Consider the following 24,553-nt stretch of genomic DNA (forward strand, 5'->3'; position numbering starts at 1 on the left):
CTGCCTCCTGGACTGTTCCAGCAAACCTTCTATTCCATCCAAAAACGTTGCTATGTCCTTGGGTCCCAGGTACCTTCTCTGCCAAATGTAGCATCTCTGAATTCTGATCCACTCCCTTCGTTTGCACTCCTACTAACCTAACTCCTAAACAATGGATTATTCTATCTAACAAGATTCATGTCCTTGCACCTGCAACAGAAATGCATGAGAAACAACCTTGCATACACTCTAAGTTACAATTTGAAATTCATCTGCGAACAGTACCCTTTCCCCAAGGAAAAATACAATTCAGCCTATAACGTTTAGCTAAGCTAAGAAAATATAGTTAGGCCTCTGCAGGTGTTTTCATGTCTCAGACCTTTACACGTTTAAATGCATTTCTACTACTACAACATAAGCATTACATTAATCATTCCAAAGCATTACATTTCATTAGATTTCTAAGGCTTTTTCCTCCTAATGTTAGAGTATCACATGTTTTCATTAATAAGCAACTTACACGGGCAGCTTCTAATAAGGCACATTTATTCCTAACGCAACAGTTTAAACACGAAACAATAATTTCTGTATTACTTAAGGCATGTTCTCGGTTAAAGGACTACATTAGTCTCCAAATAATATGAGCATACATCTACATATTGCACTGATCCCAGCCTAGTACTACATCTCAAAAGTCACACATTAACATGGTCCTCTAAATATACGGGTGCTGACTACTGGTGATTATAATGCACCCCTACAATTTTCGGAATAACATGGCGCTCTATCATGCCCATGGGAAAAAAAAGTTAAAGGTCATGCAGAAACAAGTGATTTTCCATTTTAGCTTCCATAAGAAAATTGTGCTCACATCTACAGCCCTAAAGGCGGAACAGATTTACGCCACATTTGGCATGAAAATAGAACTTACTTTAGTTTTGTGTAAATCTATTCAGTGATTTTTGCGGTATGAGCAAATAAAAAGTCCAGGAGCAGGCATGAAAGGGTTAACACTTTTGTGTATTTCTGCCATTTTAAATTGTAAGCCATGACTTGCAATCCTCGTAATCGTAATCTCATTTTGATTTTTTTTTGTACAAATTTCGATCAGCTGAATATGATTTCTCACCATCTTCAAACTCACTAGTCTGCTTCGGCCCATGAGTTTTACACTGGAAAGTAATTGTTCAGTCATGGAGACCCAACCGCACAGGTGACCACCCTCATGGCAGTGGTCAGGGATACTCAGATGCATGTAAAATATAAAGCAGAGAAAGAAGACAAAAACCACCAACAACAGCCCTCTGTTGTAAGCTTGCTGCCCTGTCCCAGCACTCCGCCATCAGCTTACTTCCCCAGTCACTCACGCCTACTTTTAATTGTCAGCTTGCTTTCCCAGCCTGTCCCACCATCCACAACACAAAACAAATACTGAAATTCACCAGTTTTTATTTTTTTATTTTTAACAACTTTCCCTGAGAAAACCTAGAAGCATTACCCTGGAATCTTTGTTATTGGGCTCCTTCGGAATAAAAAAAGGGGAGTGGGATGACCTGAATTCCTGTATTTGATTTTTGCTTGAGCTGACTGCGAATCATGGTCCTTGTGTGCTACTGGTGTGTCAAATTAACCACGATACAATCACCCCACCTGTCATTGTTCGTGGCTTGCCCTACCCATCCCACTCTTCTGGGCATGATGACATGGGGCGGCTATAAGACACCCATTTACCAATGATCTGTCCAACCAATGGGTCACCTTGTGTACCAGATCTGTTATTGTCTCCTTGGAGCTCCGCTTTACTGGTGTGCCACAATTGGACGGAACAATTTCATGGGATGACTTCCAGATATGGACTTGCTTATCGTACTTCTTAGTTTGCCAAAGAGGAGAGAGGGTTAGGCAAAGAGGGTTATGATCACTATCGCAAGATGCTACAACCTCCATATCTAGGTGAAAGGGCCAGAGAATATAATTCAAGATGATAAAATCAATTCTGGAGGTGTGGCCCGTTCTGTTATAAGTGTGAGCACCCATAAGGTCCGATTTTGATCGACCATTCACTGGCCTCAGGTTGTGTTCCAAACAGAGTGCATTGATGTCTATCGCACTTTGTGTCCATTTGGGAATCGGGTCAAGGGACAGGATCGGGATACCCCTTCTTGCGTTTTCTTCAAAGGAATCCAAAATATCTTCTTTTGCCAAGGGTTCAAAACAACAGTTAAAGTCGCCTGCAAGGAGAATATAGGAGTCGATCTTGCAAGCAGCTAGGTCGTTGCTAAGACCTGTCTGGGGTAGGCTTGATGTCCCGCTCCTGGCGCCCCTCAGATATAGGTTGAAAACCTCTAACATCCTTCCCCCCTGGCAATGTATTGAGATCCTCTGCAGGTCGGGAGAGTGTGTGGACCTATGGTTCACTTTTAGGCCCAGAGCAATGCTAACCCATATTAAAAGGCCTCCAGACGGGCGACCCTTTGAACCCCTTTGTTGGAGAGCTGGGACAAAATAGGTGGTAAATCCTACTCTATATTTTGGTTCCTGGGTCCAGGTTTCTTGCAGGATACAAATGTCAAATGACTCTAAAAACACATTCCATTCTGGATTATCAAAGTTCCGATTTAGCCCTGCCACGTTCCAGCTTACAATCTTTAACGGGGGTACAGCTATGGTAGGTTGGCTGAAAGAGTGAGCAGATGCAGGTGGAATAGGCACAGCCACTAAGGGTAACCTTTCTAAGGGCTCATCTTGGGAAATTTTGTGGGAGGTTGTGGGGACCATAGTTCCCTCGGGCTGGTCTTCCTACAGCTGGTGTGGCCTGGATGGGGGCCTTGGGTAGGATGTGGGAGGGTACCAACTGGTCATCCCTACCTTGTGGGCTAAAAGCTCCCAAATCAGTCAGCTCAGCTAGATCTACGCTGCTCTTAGCTATCGAACCCCCCTCAGAAATAGGGCTATATGATGTTCTTACTAAGCCAGAGGGATGGACAGTGACTAAGGATTCGATGCCTACACAAAGGGAATCGGAACGCCCATGGGCTGGCAAAGATAGTACATTACCCGCTGTGTGGGAACCAGAGTGCCTGGGGAGTCAATCTACTTCCTCCAGGCCTCCGAATCTATTTGAGATTGGGAAACCATTCCAATGTGAAAGGGGATCCACTTGATGGTTATAGCGGTTTCTCCTTGGTTGGTGATGGACTAATGACCAATTGTCCGTCTGATTATACATGGATCGTGGGGGATAGAAAAAGGACAATGGCCTCGGGATGACAGAGGACCCTTCACTGCAGGGCCACGAACATATATGCTGAGCCGTGTGTGGATCATCAAAAGTTACAACTATACAATCCCCCGCGTTCGTTTTCCTAGTTGGGCCCACCCAGGAAGTTCTGCGCACCATCAGAACTTTACTTCTGCGGCCATTGGGAATAGGTCTGTTGACATTAAGCCAATGCATTATTTTATTTTTCAAGGACCAATGATTCTCATATTGGCCACTGCTAATCTGAGGAACTCCCGTCAGCACAACTACAAAGTCGTTGGCTTCCGGGGGAAGGTCAATATAACCCCCTCTAAAGTTATTCTTTACCTGGAAGTCCTGGGTAGGCGGTATAATCGCCTCGCCAGGCTGGAGTTTTGAAGTTGTACCAGATTTAGTGTTAGCAGGTAAGTGGGTGGAAGCCCGTTTGGGGGCCTTAGGGATTGTGGCAGTTGACATTTGGTCCACCGCCACAGTCCTCGGTTTGGGGACCGGGCGTGCAGTGGTAGGTATAGTGGGCAGACTTTGGTGTACTTGTGCTGTGGGAGCTGGAGAAATAGCATTAGCATTAGCTACAGGGAGGCCCTGGTTCTCAAGACTTCTCAAACCGAGAGTGGCCAGAGCAATAATGCTCTTTTCCATCTCAAGTAGGTTACTTTCGATTCGTGAAAGTCTGAGATCTAGAGGGGAAAGAAGCTTTTTAAGGGATTCCCATACCAGATCTATAAATTCCCTATCGTTGTTGCCCAAACCATCTATCTGTAAACCTTCAGTTTCTAGGGTGGTACCGGGTGATTGCTCGTTGGTTGTCCCCGCCCCACCTCCCTCCGTTGGGGGCTGCTTCCCAAGAGGCCGGACACCTTTGGTGGTAGGTGTTGAGCCTTTCGTCAGTGTCAAGTGTTGTGACACCGCTATTTTCGCCTTCTTCCGTGAATAAGCGGAACGAGAGCGAGGCTTCCGGTTTGGTTGGGTAGCACTAGGGGCATTAAAAACCACTGGAGGGGGAAGGATAGTAGTGACATTCTGAGTGCAAGAGGTGGCAGGTACACTCGCTTCCACAAGGTTGGGTTGTAAGACATGGTGTGGAGAAAGGACAAGTTGGAGCGGGGTCGGATGAACCTCAGCCTGTGAAATTATACAATGGGGAATGGGAGGGCGCTCTGGAGTAACCGCCGCAGCAATGGGGCCCAAGGAGGATTTTTTGGAGGTAGCAATAACTTCAGACAATCTTCTAGCCGCTGCCAACTCAAGAGATACCCGAGTTTGAAGCTTGGATATTTCCTGGTCAATGGCGAAATTAGTGCGGGTAATGAAGTCGTCCATTGGACCACTAATTGGATGACCACCTTTAGAGGCCTTACTCCTGGTTATTCTAGTGCACATATCTTAAGCGAGGGGCAAGGCCAGGCAACAAATAATATGTGGAATGGAGGGCGGAGATTGAACTTTGTGGTCCTCTGGAATAGGGAACAGTGGGCGAAAGAGGATGGGCCAGTCCAGTCCGCTCAGTCCTCGAACGGCCTCAAACGGCCAGCTCTTTGCCCGGTCTTCGCCCCGGTCGCTCCCGCGCGCGCTCCCGCGCTGCGTTTGGTGTCCGTATTTGTAGATCCAAGGTCAATGGGCGGGGTTTGGTGAAGGTGGGGCGGGGCGGTCAGGGAGAGCGGGGCCAGGTGATACGGCCGCTTACACCGGGACTCTTGGGAGTGTGAGTCCCGGGTTCCACTCGCAGCCCTGCAGCCTCTCAGACCCCCACCGAAGCGCCAAGCAGAGGGAGAAATCCGAAGCGGGACCCGCGGAGCGGGTTCCGCGAGCCGTTGACAGAGAGCCTCCACAAACAGCAGCACAGTCCAGGTATGAGAGAAGTGTCCCACGCAGCACAGGGTCCTTCCCTCTTTTCTATTGGTGGAGGTGGGGCGGTCAGGGAGAGCGGGGCCAGGTGATACGGCCGCTTACACCGGGACTCTTGGGAGTGTGAGTCCCGGGTTCCACTCGCAGCCCTGCAGCCTCTCAGACCCCCACCGAAGCGCCAAGCAGAGGGAGAAATCCGAAGCGGGACCCGCGGAGCGGGTTCCGCGAGCCGTTGACAGAGAGCCTCCACAAACAGCAGCACAGTCCAGGTATGAGAGGAGTGTCCCACGCAGCACAGGGTCCTTCCCTCTTTTCTATTGGTGGAGGTGGGGCGGGGCGGTCAGGGAGAGCGGGGCCAGGTGATACGGCCGCTTACACCGGGACTCTTGGGAGTGTGAGTCCCGGGTTCCACTCGCAGCCCTGCAGCCTCTCAGACCCCCACCGAAGCGCCAAGCAGAGGGAGAAATCCGAAGCGGGACCCGCGGAGCGGGTTCCGCGAGCCGTTGACAGAGAGCCTCCACAAACAGCAGCACAGTCCAGGTATGAGAGAAGTGTCCCACGCAGCACAGGGTCCTTCCCTCTTTTCTATTGGTGGAGGTGGGGCGGGGCCAGGTGATACGGCCGCTTACACCGGGACTCTTGGGAGTGTGAGTCCCGGGTTCCACTCGCAGCCCTGCAGCCTCTCAGACCCCCACCGAAGCGCCAAGCAGAGGGAGAAATCCGAAGCGAGACCCGCGGAGCAGGTTCCGCGAGCCGTTGACAGAGAGCCTCCACAAACAGCAGCACAGTCCAGGTATGAGAGGAGTGCCCCGTAATGACTACCACAATATATTCCCCATGTTGTGGTCAGCCAATCAAAATCCGGCCATCCACACTAAATGGGCCAATCAGATCAATCAGAGACACTGCCGGTCCAGATAGCTCTAACTTTTTGCCAGCATTAACCCCTTCATGGCCACCCTGAACAACTTTTTAAATTACATTTCTTGACAATTACTAAACTGATGTACACCAAATAATAAACAGCACTGCTTCTAAGTAAAGTTCTAACTTATTGCCAATTTTGCGTAATTCCATTCAGTACAAGAATAAAATTTGCCCCAGTGGACACAAGTTTAAGAAAAGAAATATAAACATCAACAACACCTGTTAAAGCAATTTCAAACAAAAATATTTTTGTTAAACACAGTTTATTTGTGTGGAACATTGGGTCTCATGTTCGCAAACATACAGTTTGTTAAATACAATTCATATAGAGGTTCCCCGACAGGGAGGGAGAGGTAAGTGCATCAATGTGCAGATGTGAGGGTAAGTGAGAGAAGGAGGGCAAAGATGTTTATACTTCTTTTCTTAAACTAGTGTCCACTTGGGCCAATTTTATTCTTGTACCGAACTTTACCCAGGTCCTAGTGACGTGTCTGGGATAACCCCTTTATCTTGTAACTGTGTAATTCCATTCAGCCATTTTTCTGTATTGGAAAGCATTTCTTCCTACAGGAATTAAAATGGGAAATCACACTTTTGCCCCCTTCTTTTTGTAGCTCCCTCTTGATGGATCAGAGCGAAGTATTCTATGAAGGAGCCAAAAAGGATGATTTAAAAAAATAAATACGTTGTGCAGATTAATCAAATGGCACCAAGTTATTAAAGAAACAAAAAAATGCCTTTCCTATGAAAACTTTGGGCTTGCTTTAATTATTGGTGATAAGGATACTCAGTCACAATTGGAGTATCCCTACTGCCAAGAATGCAATCTTCCTGCCGAATTTAGATGCGGGTGGACCTTGGTTTAATGACGCCAGAGACTACTCCATCTCCAGCATGGTTAAACCACTCTGACGGGCTGTGGAGTAAGGACCATCAGAGGTTGATGTGTAATTCTGCCAATCTAATTCAGATGGGCGTAATTGGAGGTAAATATTCTCTGCATGTCACCAGCAGTAAGAGGCACTGAAAATTGTTAAATGCTCCCCTCACCACGGGAGAGGACTCCTAAGGCAAGGGAAGCATTTTTTTCTGTTTTCAAGAAGAAAATCCTTCTTCAAATTTTTTGAAAGAAAACAATTTGGTACGCCAAACTTCATTAAGCATCAACAGGAACTGTCATGACATCAGTTCCTGACAATGCTTTAGAAATGGCAGCCAGCTTGGTTACCTCACTGTGTAATTAATTCTCAGTTACATACCAGGTCAAGTCAGGTTCATTTGTTAAACCTTACCTGAGTCCTGGTTAGCTGTGGCCCAGAGCAGTCAGACTTTAGCAAAGGCACACGTGTAAAACATGAAGAAGTAACAAAGCAGCTGAATAAGAAGAAAACGCAACAGAATGAAAATTTGACATCAATCGATAACAGTAGGTTGTATTTTTCTCTTAAATATAGACCTAAATGACAAAAGTTCACTGAAAAGTTACTGAGATATGAATTTTCAAAGAAACAATAAATCAATGTTTTTCAATAATGCAATTAATCTTTCGAATCTCCAGTGGCTCGCAGTATAGAGTTAGTCAAAGCAAGTAGCTTCAAATCGGCTATAAAGGCACTCTTATGGGAACCAACTCCATCAGGAGGTTTGTCATAGTGGCTAGTAAGGTCCATTCAAACATTTAACTCATACTTTAAGCAGTCTCCAGTGCAGTTCCTGGTCCTATGGGTGAACCACGTCAATGGAAGTGTACTGATGTAAAGGATGCAGGGTGCACAAAGAAACTGAGGATGGTGAGCCAGTGTCAAGGGTCTTCCTGTTGCCATCACTTGGTCTATCTGAGGCAACCTTGGCCTCAGGGGCCGATGTCCCATGAAGTGTCGTTGAAGTCAAGCACGAAACAACTGCTCTAATGGTCTCTGGTTAAAGAAAAAACACTTGTTCCCTTTAATTTCCAGTAACTTCCATGCTGGGTGGCTAAACTGCCCTCCAATGACTGTAACAAGGAGTCATCCAAATGACTATTGGAATCACCATCTCTGTGATTGGGGAAAGCTTTGCGATGAGCATGACATCACAGGCACAGTTCCCTCTTCATTAGCCCAAGATGCAGCCCAGGCTTTGCTGCAGTCTCTCTTTTCAGTGCCCAGGGAACAGCAGGGCAGTGTTTCTTTGGCCTCCCTCTAGTACAAATGTGATCTTGGATCTGAGTACCAGGGGTGCCACTTTTATGCCCCCTATGAGCCTAGGGGTATGTGGCAAACAACTAGACAGTAGACTACCAGGTCCTCTCTTGCCTGATCATGACCTCCTGTAAAGTGTGGCATCTATTTAGCCAAAAATGCATTATTCTGCCAACTCGCAATATGGCAGAATCCTTCACTGGGTGTGTGTAGGTTCCTAGCCCAACCCAGAGGTGTGTCTACCTGTGGGCTGCAAGCTCTCTGAAAAAAAAACGTTTTTCTAGTGGCTTCTCCCTTGGTACCCGAGATACCAGCCTGTTTCCTAAATGAAAAAAGTAGCCCATTCCAAGTGTAACTATCATCATTTACCCTTCAAAGGTAGCTTCCCCTTAGAAGCTCACCTTTTGGGCTCACACCCACTCTGGCCATCCTGCCAGGAGGAGGTCACACCTCTTCCTTCGGTAGGCCCTTTGTTCTCCTACCTGAGAGTCAATCTGACCTCTCCCCATGAAGGCAGAAGGCTGTCTCAAGGACAGCAGCATGTGTGCAACCATAAACGGCTACTGGAAAATTTGAGTAACAAAGTGAAGGGCAGAAAGCTACACAAAATACTTTATATTCTACTTGAGCAACAAGTCAGGTTTCATATAATGATTTGTTTGATTTCTTGAAGTAAGATGTTCAATAGTCCCATTTGGAAGTTAGCACTGCTGATTTGTCAGCATGTAACTCTATTCTCACCAATGGAGCTACTAGCTTTTCCACAGTAAAACCAGAAATGAAGGTGTTTTACTGTCAGGACATGTAGAGTTAACAAAACACATGTCCATATTTTTAATAATATGGACCCTGTCTTTAGGGCTCAGTAGGGCTGCCTTTGGGTTGGCTTGGAAATATTAAAAAGGAAGATCTGGGCTCTGCCATTGGTTTACATCGCAAAGTGGAGGGGAAACAGCATTTACAATGCTGTCATTACATCGCAAGACTATTACAATGTGGTTGTTACAACGACCGCCTTGATAGTACGCAATGCCTTTACATTGCAAGTCGTTACAACGACATGCTGTAGGGGGCGCTGAGGTATTGGAAATGAATTCCAACACCTTCCCTACTTTTGCGCACACTGGAGTAGGAATAGTAAATAATACTATTCCTAAGTCCAGCACGCCCCCTTGAAGTACTGAAAATTTATGACAACCCAATAGAGCTATACTTACAAATAGCCCCAATACCATTTACCAATAATCAGTCAGTTGGCAGTGCAGACGGTCCAATTATTTATTATACAAACAAACTCTGCCAGAGGAGCCTCTCGCGACCTAACCCCTCGAGGTCCGCCGAGAAGACTGCTGCCACATTATCAACAGATTACATATATACTGTTACATTTCGAAACCGTTACCTAAGAAGGAAAGATACCAGTTGGTACAGGTTGGTGCAAAGGAAAGACCATATATGGCACACAAAGCATCCTTAGTTTAGCTCAGCTCATTATAGCAAGGTCAAGGAGGGTGACTCCCTTCTGCCAGCTCTAGGAGAGTCCGCACAGCGCCTCCTGGAATGCGCTTATGCAGCCTACCCCAACCTACCACCTTGACAGGCCTGACGTGCAGAAGCAGCAGCTCGTTACTTTTGTCAGACTATTTCTCAGGAGAACGGCTCTTACTGAGTGTAATGGTAGGTTTCCACTAATGCTGCAAGCGAACTAGGCCTCAAGATGGCGCCTGTAGGATCAAACTATATTGCTAGTGAGAAGACGAAAAGCTAAATAAGGTGTACATTGATCCCAACGATATTACATATGTGAGCTTATTAATACTCGAACACCTACCTTAGTCTAATAGGTACATCACGCTCATTTCTAACGGTATTTATGTGTTTTACTAAGCCTAATTCAGATTTTGGTTCCTCAAACCCTCCTTTTAGCGTGATGTCGCTAACTAAGAGAAATATTAATCTTGGAAAACTTCCTCATCAATGGCCATTAACTCACAAATCTCCTGTTGGAGCATCTGAGGCTTAGAAAGGGTAGGAGAGGGGACAAGCATGGCTGTCAATTTAGTGGCACAATAGGAGCAACAGGCTGGACCACATTGCATACAAAGGCAGCAAGTGAAGAGGATACCTGCGGCTCCAGCAACTATCATCAATAATTTCCAACCCCAAGTAGATAGAAGCCCCCAAAACCAACTAGAGAGTGACCAGGACCTATTCTCAGTGTGCATTTCTGCCGCAATGCGATGCAATTTCTGAATAGCCAGGTGAACCGTGGGGGCGGAGGCTGGAATTTAAACACAGCAGGAGCTGCCGATCGCCCGACATGCTCCTCCCCGATCAGCCAAGATAACGTCAAGAACCATCCGGTTCTGAAGAGAAACGAGTCTCGTAGCCTGAAGCTCTACTGTAATATTTGTCATAATCTCAGTAGTGATATTTATGACATTCTCCACTATCCTGGACAATCGTCTTATCTCTCTACTATTGAATATCGGCCCCCAAAAAGGGACCAATCCCTTTGTAAAATCCGTAAACTGTTGCAAGGAAGTATCAGTTTGATCAACTTCAGTCATTCCGAGCTGCCTTCGCTGTCTATTGGAAACTATTTTTGTGTTATGAAGTTGATGAGTTTTGTGATCATCTGATGGTGCTATGTATACGGGTGGGTACAGAAAAGACAGGTAACATTGCCCAGCCCATCCCCGTGGTAACCAGGTGTAAGCATTTTCCCCGCACACAAAATACACATTCAGTGGTGTCAACAGTGGAGGACTGCTAAAAATTTTCCTTCTATATGTGCAATTACAAACACTATTCCCAACTTGCACATTCCCAATTCCCTGTACACAGAAAGCAGAGGAAGTATTCAAGATAGGGACGGGCATAATGCATTCACTTGTAACATTCCTGGTGACAAACTGCTGGAAATACTGAGAATGATTAAAATTAGCAAAATCATAAAGTTCATCTTTCAACCAAATACTGTTTTCATTAGTAGTATACAAATTCATACAAGCATCTGGGTCCAGTGACCCCTCTCCCCCATTTCCCGCTGGATCGAATCCCTGGTGTGTTTCAATGTAAGCTAGAATCATATTATAATCTTTTTCTGAATACTGTTTGGGGTTTCCCACATAATGGTTGTACATAGAGGAGAACATTTGGAACCATGCTTCACAGCTACCTAAGTATGATAAAGGCAAAGAGGAATAAGTCGTGTTTATGCATAACTGATGGCAAAAGTCCACAAACCCAAGAATCGGTCATATTAGTAGTACTATGGGTTTGGTGGAGCATTTCTACGAATACATTCTTAGCATAAGTCTGGCGGTGTCTCTCCTTATGCGGTGCTAAAGTGAACATCAAGTGCTCAGGCGGGGCAATGGCAGAAGGCATCATGGCTTGCATTGGGTATCTATACTCCAAATATACGAATATACTCATAAAAATGGCTAATATAACTGTTATTACTAACACAAAAGCTAATTTTACACGCATGGTCCAGGCAGAAAACATTGGCTCATAAAATGGCAAATATCGTGGGGCAAAAGGACGTTCTTCTACAGGTACAATGCGACCAAAAGGGTACATTCCTAACTAAAAGTCCAAAGCTAAACTCGGGCACAGCAGTCTGTCCTGCCAGAGGGGTTCCTCTCCCTGTGTCCGTCTAGAGTCTCACAAGCAGACTCCTACCGTTCATCTCAAGAAAGCAAAACGTTGTTGTCAAGGGAATTCAATGTACAACCTGGCTGTTTACACGTGACAGTCTTTCTTTCTGAACAGAGCGCTAGACCAAAGTTCCAGCTCTCAACTAGTTCAGTCCAGTGTCTCGCTCAGTACCTCAGACTTGAAATCTAGCAAACCCTACTTATTCAAGTCTTTCCTTATCTCCTAACCGTGGCATCTGAGGTACCGTGATGTTTTCTTGGCCGCAGGTTGTAACATGCATGACCCGGAACCTCCTGATCAGAGAACAGCACCGAAGGTACGTTTCCTTCATCAGAGCCCCTGCTTATTGGAATATTGGTGACAGGACGAAGGGCAATTGTGGATTCACTGGGGACGGTTCCGCCCGATCCCGTCACTCCTTCTTCTTGCCTTTGCTCTATTTCACAGGCGTCGGAAAAAGGAACAAATGCAGTGGCTCTTTCACTTTCCTGGGTCAAAATTCCATCTGGATGCTGCTGATCATAAGGGAACGGGAGTGGTAACCGTTTGAGATGAGAAACGTGGATCCAGTGTTTCTTCCCCTTCACCTTTACAGCCGTCCACTTGGCAAGAAGGATTTGATATGGCTTAGACCACCTCGGAGCCAGGCTGGTGTCTCGTTCGTACTTCTTGACCAATACCCATTGGCCAGGTTCCAATCGATGTCCAGGACCCTCTGGCAGGGGCTGCAGTACAGATGCTACCTGCTGATGAATAGAACGGAGGTCTTTAGTCAAAGTATACAGATAATCAATTAACATAGGATATTCAACATCGGTAAAGGACCGTGGTCTGGGCACTCCCCATACATTAGCAGGTCACCAAAAATTACTTCGTAGGGAGAGAGACCACAACGTGAATGAGGGGTGACTCGTAATGACATGAGGGCCAGGGGCAAGGTATCGGGCCACTTCAAACCAGTACTCTCCTGAATCTTAGCCATTTTTAGTTTCAGAATCCCATTATACTTTTCCACTAATCCTGCCGACTGAGGGTGTCGAGCTGCATGAAACTTCTGTTGTATCTCCAGTCCGTCACAGATATGTCTGACAAGAGCCCCATGGAAATGTCCCCCATTATCTGACCAAATCAAACGGGGCAGCCCGTATCTAGGGATAAAATCTTCGATAAGAGCCTTTGCTGTAGCCAAAGCAGTGTTCTCCTTAGTTGGGTAAGCCTCAACCCATTTACTAAAGGCACAAACCACTACCAGAACATATTTTAAGTTGTTGACGCGTTCCATATGGATGTAATCCATCTGGAGTACTTCAAACGGTAAAACAGAAGGTGCAAAATTCCCACTCAAAACACTTTCTCCCTTTCCCGGATTGTGTTGTAAACAGACCATACAATATTGGACCAAATGGACAGCCGTCCTTTGAATGTTGGGATTATTCCATACTGGTTCCAACAAAGCACAAATACCTTTAGCTCCAATATGAGCTGGACCGTGGGCCATAGTTACGACAGCTTGAACCAAAGCATTGGGTAACAGCCATCTCTGTTTTTCCGTCAAATCAACCCAACAGTTATTTTCATCCAACCTTCCCACTTCCTGCTCCCATCGCGCCAATTCAACTGGAGTGGCTTCCTTCTGTATTTCTTTCACAATCTCTATGGTATTATTGAACAGATCGGATTCTTCCACCCATCTTGCAGAAGAGGTTACAAACATAGTCGACAGTAAGTGTGGAAACTATACAACATTTTATACCTGAAATTCGTGAAAGTGTGAGCCTCAAGAATAGGCCCACTCCAAGGGCCTCATTTATGAGGCAACTTGCGCCGCTGGAACGCCACTTATTGTGACATTCTGTGGCGCAGGAGCCTGCTCCATATTTATGAGGCAGCACTAAGCCACTTTTTTTTACTTAATGTTGCCTCATACATTTATTTCACTTCAACAGTTTTCTGCATTAAGGGGAATGCAATGGGTGTTGCTGGGGGAGTTCCCAGAAACATCGATGACTTTTTTGTCATTGTCCCAGATTTCAGAGAAATTGTAACTCTGAGGCAATGACCAAAACCTGCGCCTCCTCAGGTGAGGCATAAGGGAGGGACAACAAGGAAAAATATTTTAATTTCTTCTTGTTTTTCATTTTTCTATTCATGCTGCATACTGCAGCACACATAGAAAGAGGAAAAAGCCTCTTGTCATCATCCATGCAAGATACACTGTATTTAGAATGAATTCAATAGTTAAATGTTTACAAACCGGGGTCTAATTCAGGATCTCGTCAGTTGAGATCAGCCAGTCTCTTTCTTTTTTCTGTTCCCAGAGTCCGGCTTACTCCTATGAGAGGCTGCTTGTTTTCCTACCTTGGACTTAAACTGTGGAATTCCCTTCCTCTAGAACTTAGGATCCATGTGTTGCTTTTAGCATTCCTTAAGAAGCTAAAGACCTTTCTTTATAACCAAGTATAATCCTCTGTTCGACTATCTGCAACCTTGGTTTGCGCGTTGTCCTGCTCAGCGCCGGGAAACCCTGTTGGGTAGCTGCACGCTTTATAAATCTTTATTAATAATAATAAATAATAATAATAATCTTTGTTAATCCAATTCAGGACCATGACAGAGAGTATATAGATCCAAATTGCTCTTTTCTTTCTAATAAAACATTCTGTATCACCCGTCATACATGTGTCTTTGCTTGATCAGTTGCAAAGAATCTGAGACCATATGTCTCCTTCACATAATGTTCTGCAAAATGATGGGATATAAGATATCTGAAGTCATACTTTTCAATAAACATATTTTCAGATTTCTTTCCTTGTATATAGCAGATGGTGCTTGCCACACACAATGGGCCTGATTCCCAAAGGTTAACTGAGACAAAAGTCTAACTTTACGAATTTCTGTATTCAAAAAGGACATTTACTACTCGTAAATGCCCATTGTGAATGCCAAAAGTCTACTTTTACGACTTTTGGTAATCCAAAAGGGCATTTACAAATAGGAAATGCCCATTGTGAATACCAAAAGTCATACAGTTAGACTTTTTTCTCAGTTCCCCTTTGTGGATCGGGCCCAATGTATTTAAGGGACACTACAATTGGAAAAAGTTGGTACCATGTTGGTGTTGGCAATTTTTGATTTTTAAAATCTTTATTTAGCATTTTTGCATATGAACGCACAATACAGCAGTTGTAAGCATTCAGTTACAGTCAGAGCACTATATGAGCAACTAAGGTTGTACATAGCTTAAAGGCTATTACATGGAAGAAGAAGCGAATGACTCGTTAGTCACACCAACATGAGAAAGAATCAGATTTGGAACACCAGAATTGATCATTAACAGTGGAATGTAACACTCTTAACCCTCAGAAAAGGACGTTTCTATCTCCAAATCAACACAACAATAATTTCATCACAGAAGTATTCCATCTCACCATAGTGTCCATAACTAACTGTCACTTGCACCCAACGCACACATGGTATCTCCCTGATTGTCATCACTCCCATTGTCTTGACTCATACAGATCAAGTATCCCTGCTCTGGTCCCCATATATCACGTGGACAGCTACATGAATGCATAAGGGCATTATAAGAATCAGATTGTGTATTGCAAAATGCCATGTCTGCGTGCCATTCCTATATCATCGGTAGAGGCCCTTTTATCCATTGCATAGCGATTTTATGCCTCACTTAACAGTAGGCCCAACGTCACCAGTCATTGAAAAGACTTACCCAAAAACGTCCCTCTTACCCCTCTACTGCTGGATATGAGCAGGCGATCTATTGGAGATGTAGCCAGGTTACGCCCATTACTTTTCTGGGCTCGCATTAGGCAGACCCCAGAGCTTCTCCCTTATGCCGAAACTCTTACTGAGATCACCCGCCTAGATACCGGCTGCAAAATAGGCTGGATTTCCAATGTTAAAAAAATGCTGATAACTATTGGACTCCAAGCACATTGGGATAGTCATGAACCCCCAAGGAGAGACGAGTTTAAGAGACTCTATTGGGAATGGGTAGACCAAAGGGAGAGCCGTAAACCTAATGTGGGTAAATTAACAATGGAATTTTATTCACATAAACAAACTAGATATCTTGAGCCTTTTCTTGACATAATGCAGGTCCCTAGGAACAGGATGTTGTATATACATTTCAGGTTTGGAACTCTCCCTGTACGCGACACGACCACAAAATGGCACTCATGCAACTAGACATCAAAAGATTGTCCATGCTGCAGAGCCCCGATAGAAAGCATTGCCCATGTAATGTTCGCCTGTCCGGCTTATAACATCTCGAGGGTTAGATAGCTAAAATTGATTTGTCAGAAATTGGGCCCACGGGATTACCACACAGACCTGCGCATTCTTAGGTCTGATTCCAGACCTATTTCTGCTTGTTGCATAGCTACGTTTCTTGGCCAGGCATGGCTTATTAGGTGGAAAGCCCTCTTAAGAGTGTTTAATCTGGAAGAGTTTGTGACAAATTTGTGTCACAACTCCGTCTGTCCAGCCAAATATAAAATATAAAACCGTTTCCAATGCACAAGCACTTTATTTGCCATTCTTTGCTGCTATCCCAGGAAAAATCCAAAACTCTTCAGTTAACTGCAACATTATGAATGCTTGTTATTGAGATGAAATGCCATCTGTTTTTATTCCATTCCTATTGCATATTTTTAACTGATGTATTAACTGCACATTTTTATTTTAAGCATGAATTTTTAATCATTTGAATATGACAAATGTTTTACTCTGTCAAGGGTCCAATGGGCTATTCTGTTGTATTGTCTGCTCATATACGTTTATGACATTGTACGCTTTTATTTCTCGTTTTAAGAAAATGCATTCTTATAGCTTTTATGACATCTTTTGTCGAATGAAGCTTAGACAAACAAATAAAAAGACTCAGGCACATCACAGTCATTACCCAGGAGCGACACCAAAGGTCTCCCAGACAGTGCATCCCCCATAATTTCACGCAACATTTGGAATATTGCAAGCCAGAAACAATTAACTCCAGGGCAGTGCCATGCCAAATGGGTGAAATCAGCTCCCTGCGCCCACATCAAGGGCAACAGGAACTGTCCTGCAATCTATATTTGAAATATATTGCAATGGAGTATAATAAGGTATTTAAAATGCACAAGTCGATGCCGCCCATTCAACGAGATGGTACGAATTACCGAACAGCAGTAAGCCCACTGTCTCTCTGGTATTTCTGCCGCTGACCGCGTGACCTGCAGGGGAACATGGGCGGGGCAGCGCTTTAGTCCCACCCGGCTAGCTCGAGCCAACCTATGGGGCGCCCCTCCCTGCATCCACCTCGCACCGGCCAGGGGGAGGGCTTACCTGTGGGAGGGGCGACCCCGCTACTTATACCGCGGCGGCCGTAGCTCGGCCTCTCTCCTTCCTGTTTCACCCGCGGCTCTGCGCTGTTCCCACCCTGAACCCTGACCCAGCGGCTAGAGCGGCGGAGCTAAGTTTTAGATTGTTGTAATGGTCTTCTTTGTGTTGCAGGCGGAGTTACAGGGCGATCTGGAAGCAGACGGGTACAGTAAGGGTACCTCTGCGGCAGAAGGGTACAGTAAGGGTACCTCTCCCTGGCACAGTCAGGGTGCCTGAGCCAAAGACCAGGAGCCGAAGGAGGTTCCGGGAAACCGCGACGGCGCCCCATTAGTACTTCGGGCGGTCGGGGGGCCTGAACCGATCGGGGTGTGCCACACCGCTCCGCCCTGACAGGGGGGGCGGGAGTATAACGAAGATGGTAATGTGCTGCACCGTCAGAGCATTGACTCGCCGCGCAAGATGGCTCCTTAGGCATGCGGGACAGCGAGGGGCTGTCTGCTTTGGATCGCCCGTAAGATGACCCACCATAACGTCATACCTGTGTTGTATGAAATAAACCTGCAGCAGTTCTTTCCCACAAATGTCTCCTGAGTTTCCTTTGGGTGGGAGTTGTAATTGTGTATTGTACAAGCGGGCGGGAGCGAATGGCGGTGTGGGCACTATGTGCCCAAATCATTTTGCCATTCCTGACGAGCTTTAGTTCAATCTGGGTGCCTACGTTCCTGCACAAAAGCATATAATATCGCGCTTCAGGGAGACTGGGTCTGCAGTAAATACGTGAGAGGTGCCATTTCGGGAGGCTCACATACCTCATCTTCCAATAGTGTGTGCACCGCATGGCGTGCACAGTAATAAGGATATTGGTTAAGCAAGGTTGGATCATTTACTTGTAGCTGAATCTGTTCCCAGTTGCGAAGCACTGCGTCTGTGAAAAAAATCACCCATGTATTTTATTCCCAATTCACGTAATGCTTCAGCTACTGCCCTTTCCCTTCCCGATGCGAACCATACGCACCATTCCAAGAGTAATCATGGGGAATTTGGCAGTTTGATCTGCAGCACATCTGCCGATTTCTTCAAAATATATCTCCTGACTCCTATAGGGTCAATAGTGTGAAAGCGGTGCTGCGGCTTGTCAAGCAGGAACTGAGGAAGAGACAACGGGGTCGCTCCATCACGCTCCACCTAAAGGGACCCCCACCAAAGCTGCATGCAGACTGCCACTGCAGGATGTGTGAAAGGGCGTAAGCCCTTCTGAAAACATGACATTGTGCACACCCTGTCTTGTTTGTAGGACACCCCTACTGCAAGCTTTAGAGCCCTAAGACAGGGTGCATTATATTACAGGTGAGGGCACACCTGCTCAAGCAGATATGTCCCTGTGAGGTCTAGATGTTACAAGTGAGCAGGGAAGCCATCTTAGAGAAATGTACTGGGCACTAGTCATTACTAGTTACCAAGCTACATAATGGCTTCACTGAAAATACTGATGCCAGTACTGGATGTATGAAGACCTGCACCCAGAGTGCACCTTATAGGTGCCCACTGACACCTACGAATCCTCTAGTGTGCTCGACGACTGGTATCAACCTTCCTGCCACCACAGGTGGGTTTCTGACTTGCTGGAGGTGAGAGCCCACGCTTTGAGGTCAGAAACAATGCCTACTCCAGAGGAAGGTTTTCATATCTCCTCCAGCAGGGTAGCTAGTGATTTAGCATATCCGGGCCAGAGGCTTCAAAGCCACTGCTGTCCTTGATGTGCAAACCTGGCTTCCCCAGTCCTGGGGAAAACCAGCCCCTGCCCTGAGGCCCATTCTGCACCAGAAGAGGCGGGAAAATTAGCTAGTCAGAAGGCATGGCACACTTGCAGGCTGGGCACACCCATAAGGTAGGCAGCCTGAAGTAGAGAGTCGAGGAAGGATTTCACCATCTTGTTTTTGGCGAAACTAGGAATTCTGTGTCAGGTTTATGCCCACTCCTCACAGTAAGTGGTCATATAGGCACTTATAAATTTTTATATGCCACTATACTAATTCATCATTAATCCTCTATGGGTTCCGAGTAGCGTGCTACTCACAGAAAAAAGCACTTCAACACCTCATTAGGGGTAGCAAGCACTATATAAATGCAACTCTTTCTCCCTCTTCTATCCCTCCGCTATTCTTATCAATCCAAATAACTGACTAATATCCACCACTCAAATTACTTTCATATTACATTATACTAATTCGCCACTAAACCTTTATGAGTTCCGGAGTAGCGTGCTACTCACCAAAAAAGCGATTCAACACCCCTCATCAGGGGTAACAAGTGCTATATATATATATGTATGCATAGCTCTGTCCCTCTTCTTTCCCTCTGCTATCCTTCTGAATCCAAATACTGACTAACCTATCCACCACTCAATTTACTTTCATATTTCACTATAATAATTCAACACTAATACTTCTTGGGTTCCGGAGGAGCATGCTACTCGCCAAAAAAGCACTTCTACGCCTCGTCAGGGGTAGCAAGCGCTATATAAATGCAATTACAATACAATACAATGTGCGAATGTGGTAAATCCAGAAAGCATGGAAGCACAACCATTTTCATGATTTCTATCTGACCAATAAGAGAGAGCCGGAGATGCACACACCTGTCAACCGTTTCGGAAAGCCTCTGCACAGCCCTACCATAATTTTTGCATATAACTACTTCTGCATCAGTACGGACCTAGACCCATAAATATCGAACAGGCTCAGTGGTCGACTGGAGCGGGAACTCAGTCTAGGTGGGCACCGTTGCCTCAGCAAGCAGAAATATCAGCAATTTGTTTCAGTTGATATGTATGCCAGAGTGTCCGCCAAATCATACCACTTCAAATAGAACTGGAGACAAGGTACGCTCGGGCTCGCAGACATACAAAAGCGTATCATCTGTATATGCAGAAATTATAAGATTGTAATGTGCATAAGTGAAAGGTTCCGCCACCTGGCATATAAAAACGGAGAGAGTGGACACCCCTCGTGTGTGCCTCTTGTGATAGTAATCGGAGCTGAGATCAGGCCATTTACACTCACATTCACCATCTCCCTATGCAAGGCTCGGACTGGCTTAAAAAAAGTGGCACCAACCCATACGCGTTGCAGCACCACCAGCATAAAGTTACATTTAAACTAATCAAATGCTTTCTCCACATCTAAGAAAGTGGCTCCAGCTCACACGCCTGGATCAATTGGAGAGATTGCGCCAAACAGGGTGTGAAGATTGTAATGACTTGTGTTCAGCCCAGACTGCTCTGGACCAACATGGCCAGAAAGCACGGGTGCCAACCTATTGGCCAAAACGTTTTGTCTCAGTATTAAGTAATGATAATGACCTCTAAGAAGAGCAGTGGTCGGCTGGTTTGCCTGGTTTAGTTAGGGAACTCAACAATACATCCTGCATGGTCAGAGGCATCAGTCCCCCGTGGACCATCTCCTCAAAAAGATTAACTGGTCTGGAATAAGTTTATCCTGGTAGGCCTTGTAGAAGGCCACTGTGAGGCCATCAGCACCGGGCGCATTGCTACTAGGCATATCTTTCAGTGCTGTGACAATCTCGGTTGAGCTGAGGAGATCCATTAGCCACTCCCTGTGAGTGTCAGACAGGCATTTCATAGCAATATGGGTCAGGTAGTCCACCACAAGATGCTCATCATAACTAAGTTGCGAAGTGCATAATTCGGAATAATACCTCCGAAACCTCTCTGCAACTTGTGCAACACCACACACAGGCTCTCCCTTCTCATCCAGCACTATCAGCACTTCATTTTCTTTATGGATAGGTATGACCAATGCTGCCAGAGTAGGCCTTTCGCCCTTCCCGTATACTCTAGCAATAGCATACCCTCCCAAGTGTGTTACCTCATTCCCGTCAAACTCATTAAACTCATACAATTTGGCAATAATCTGCTCCAGTATATGGGGTTCTGTTGTCTCCTGAGAAGCGCGTTCCAGCTCGGCTAATTCAGTCACCAACTTCCGCAAATGACTTCTAATGGAACAAAGCACCCCTGCGTGTTTTTTAATAGTAATTCTGCGAACGGAAGCTTCAAAGGCCTTCCCAAATAGTAGCCATTTGTGTAACTGGCCCTAAGTTAGTATCTAAATATCTGAAAGAGACACATTAATGATAGATTCCATACCTTAGAATATCCCCAGGCATCAGGCCGGATCCGGAAAGTTTTGCTTAGCAGTACCCCTGCACGTCAGTAGGTGGCGTTCTGTGGCTCCGTGTCCGTCACTGGGGTCGTAAGCGCCGAGATGACATCATGGAGAGTACTTAGGCGCCGCCCATGCGCGCTGATGTCAGTTCTTTCTTTTTCCCCGCCTAAAGCACAGATCCGGATTGAGCATGTACCTCAGTCATTTTATGACTACTCTTTTGAGACTTTTTGTCTCCTCCTCTTGTCTCCTGGTGCACGTAGGGATGCCCGGATTTAAGTCTTGTTGGTCGTGCCTCCGTAACATGTCGGTGGCGGACCCCCGCGATGAGTGCCTCTACTGCCTGGAGACCGAACATGACTCCCGGGACTGTGGAGACTGTTGGGCCATGGCCCCCGAAGGCCTTGCTGGGGCGGCGCCGGAATTTGCTGGAGGTCCCGCATGCCTCTCACCGCCGCTCTGGGTCTAGGAGTGGTTCATGAGACCGCTTGCGGGACCGGAGCCATCCCTCGTCGGGCTCTAAGTCTTCGCCTTCAGATTCCGGTACGCGACGCCATAAAAGGAAGTCGAAGAAGCATGTTCGCTCTCCGACTTCCCCCCGTTGCTCCCCGGAGGTGGAGAAGGGGGACAGGGGCTCCACCCTGTGGTTCCTCTGGAGCCGGGGAGTCCCGCAGCCTTCACGCTATACCCGGGTCCGTCGGCGACTCCCGAACAAATGCAAGAGTTTCTTGCTACTATGGACTGCCTTTTTAGGCCCCCCGGCACGCCTTCGGGCCCTGCAATCCCGTGTCCAGATCCCGTTTACCCGGCGGCTCCGCCACTGCGCCAGCCCCAACGCCACAGGATCCTGCGCCACTGGCTCCGAGCCCGGCACCACGAGGAGCAGCGCCGCCGGCTCCGGCCCCGGCTCTGGCCTAGGCGCTGCACCGAGTGCCGTTTATCCCACCCCTGCCCCGGTTTCCGGAACATTTTGTTCAGACCTGAAATCCAAATTGGGATGCGGCTCCAGCCCAGCCCCGGCCGGCGCCGTTTCAGGTACCGTTTCCGGCGCCGTTTCCGATGCTGTTCGTCCCCTCTGGCCCGACTCGGCCGCCGCGACCGCCCCACCTCCACACCGGAGCCGGACTGCTTACTTAGGTGTCGGCTTCTTAGGCCGGGGAATCAGTCAGGCTCACTTGCACCCTAATTGGATTTCACCCGCATTCGGTGGGATACAGACAGCTTAGCGGGTCCGACCGCCATCTTGGGTGGGGTTGAAGGCTGGGAGCACTTCGGGCGCCATCTTGCTAAGGGCAATGGACGCAGGAGGCGGACTCCCGCTCGGTCAAATACCATAAAAGGATGGATGACCAAGCGCGCAGCGGTCAAGCGCAGCGGGCGCGACGAAGCGGGCGCGACGTAGGCGCGCCGGAGGTGCGCCAGAGGTAAGCCAGTTTTCGCCCGTTCGCGCAACGGGCGCGCATAGGGCCGCTTCCTCTGGCCCTCTGCACCCTCCCCGCTTAGTTTATTCTCGGGCAACTCTATTGGAATTGAGACCGAGCCATTTGCCCTTGACCCAGAAGGCTACCGCTCTACCTCTGTCTCATTCTCTGTCTTGTGGACTGCTTAACGTTCGGTCACTTTGCAAACACCACACAGAGATTGCCTTCCTCATCGAGTCCTCGGGGCTTGATGTCTTGTTCTTAATTGAAACTTGGACCCGGGAGGACTGCCTGGTCGAATTGGGCATGGCCTGCCCCCCAGGTTTCAAAATCATCCACACTCCTAGGTTGAAGAATAGGGGTGGTGGAATCGGTGTCATCTACAGAGAAACGCTGGGTTTCTTCCAGCTTAAAATTAGAGAGGTTTCGGGCTTTGAACTGATGGGATTCTCTTTCAAAGATCGGGAGAGAACTTCGCTCACGGGCGTTCTTTGTTATCGCCCGCCGGGCTCGGCACCCTTCCTACCAGACTTTGTCGACCTGATATATGACCTCTCTAATACCCACTCCAAGTTGTTGGTCCTAGGTGACTTCAACCTGTGGCAGGGGGGCCAGTTGGATGGTGCGTTTACGACACTCTGTCAAGCTCTTGGCGACATTTAGTTGCAGCAACTGGTCCGATCAGCGACTCATAGGGGGGGTCATACCCTGGATTTGGTCTTTGCCGATGCACAACTAGTAGTGGTCAATGATATCCTATGCCAAGACTGGACTGACCACTCACTGGTTGTCTTCGCCCTCTGCATAGGGGTTCATCCATCGGGGGATGTTGGCGCCGGACAGACTAAATTGGGTAGACCCTGGTCCCGGCTACTCAATTCATCATCGCTGCCCTCCTTATTACCAGATAACTTCTGCCTGAGTAATTCGGTGGAGGAAAGCTATCTCATCTTGAGCCGGTCCATCACTAACACGTTAGACAAGGTGGCGCCCCTTCGCAAGTCGTGAGGTAGATCGAACCGGGCCTGCCCCTGGTATACGGAGGAGTTGAGGCAGCTGAAGTTGAGCTGCAAACGCGCCGAGAGAGCTTGGAGTAAGCAGTATTCGTCCTCAGCGAGGGCCTCGTTTAGGCTGGCTCTGCAGGGCTATAAGGCGCAGATTAAGCTGGCTAAGGCGGTCTTTCTAGAAACCACTTTGAACCAGGCGCCCAATAAGTCCAAAGCCCTGTTTAAAATTGTCAGGGAGCTGACCCATCCTGGGGGCATGGCCAATACTGTCCTTGCGTCGCAGGCTCTGTGTGACTCCCTGGCAGGTGCCTTTGAGGAGAAGACCGCTAAGATCTTGGATGGCTTAAAAAACTCAATCCCTCCTGTTCTCGACTTGGGAGCTCCGGTTAGCCCGTCCAGTCGACCCCGGACGGCTGTCTCTGGCCCCGGTTTGGGAGCTCCGGACCGGTCACCCAGTCGACCCCAGCCAAGTGATCCAGTCCTTAGTTTGGGAGCTCCGGATGCTCCTTCCAGTCGACCCCAACTAAGACTTTTTCCCAGTCCCTCCTTTGAGGAATTTTGCAGCATGGCACACACAGTGTCATCGGGCTCTCCGCTCGACCCATTGCCACCCAAATTCTGGAAGGCCTTTCAGGCGGAGCTTTTCCAGCCTTTGTATTCCATCTGCCTCCAGTCTCTAGAGTTGGCAACTGTTCCCGAGTGCTGGAAGCTGGCAGTCGTCTCACCACTGCTGAAGAAA

The 24,553-nt window shown here is 47.1% G+C and overlaps 1 protein-coding gene and 1 pseudogene across 1 annotated transcript in view; one reads left to right on the plus strand and one right to left on the minus strand.

Moving 5' to 3' along the window:
• The window catches only part of LOC147691980 (cytochrome P450 2G1-like), a 480,027-nt gene that overhangs the window by 392,338 nt on the left and 63,136 nt on the right, over nucleotides 1-24,553 (plus strand). The gene's annotated exons all lie outside the window — the stretch shown is intronic.
• Nucleotides 10,146-11,781, minus strand: LOC147691981 (uncharacterized; annotated as a pseudogene).

This window comes from Lissotriton vulgaris, chromosome 9, assembly GCF_964263255.1.
Source record: "Lissotriton vulgaris chromosome 9, aLisVul1.2, whole genome shotgun sequence".
Taxonomy (NCBI): Eukaryota; Metazoa; Chordata; class Amphibia; order Caudata; family Salamandridae; genus Lissotriton; species Lissotriton vulgaris.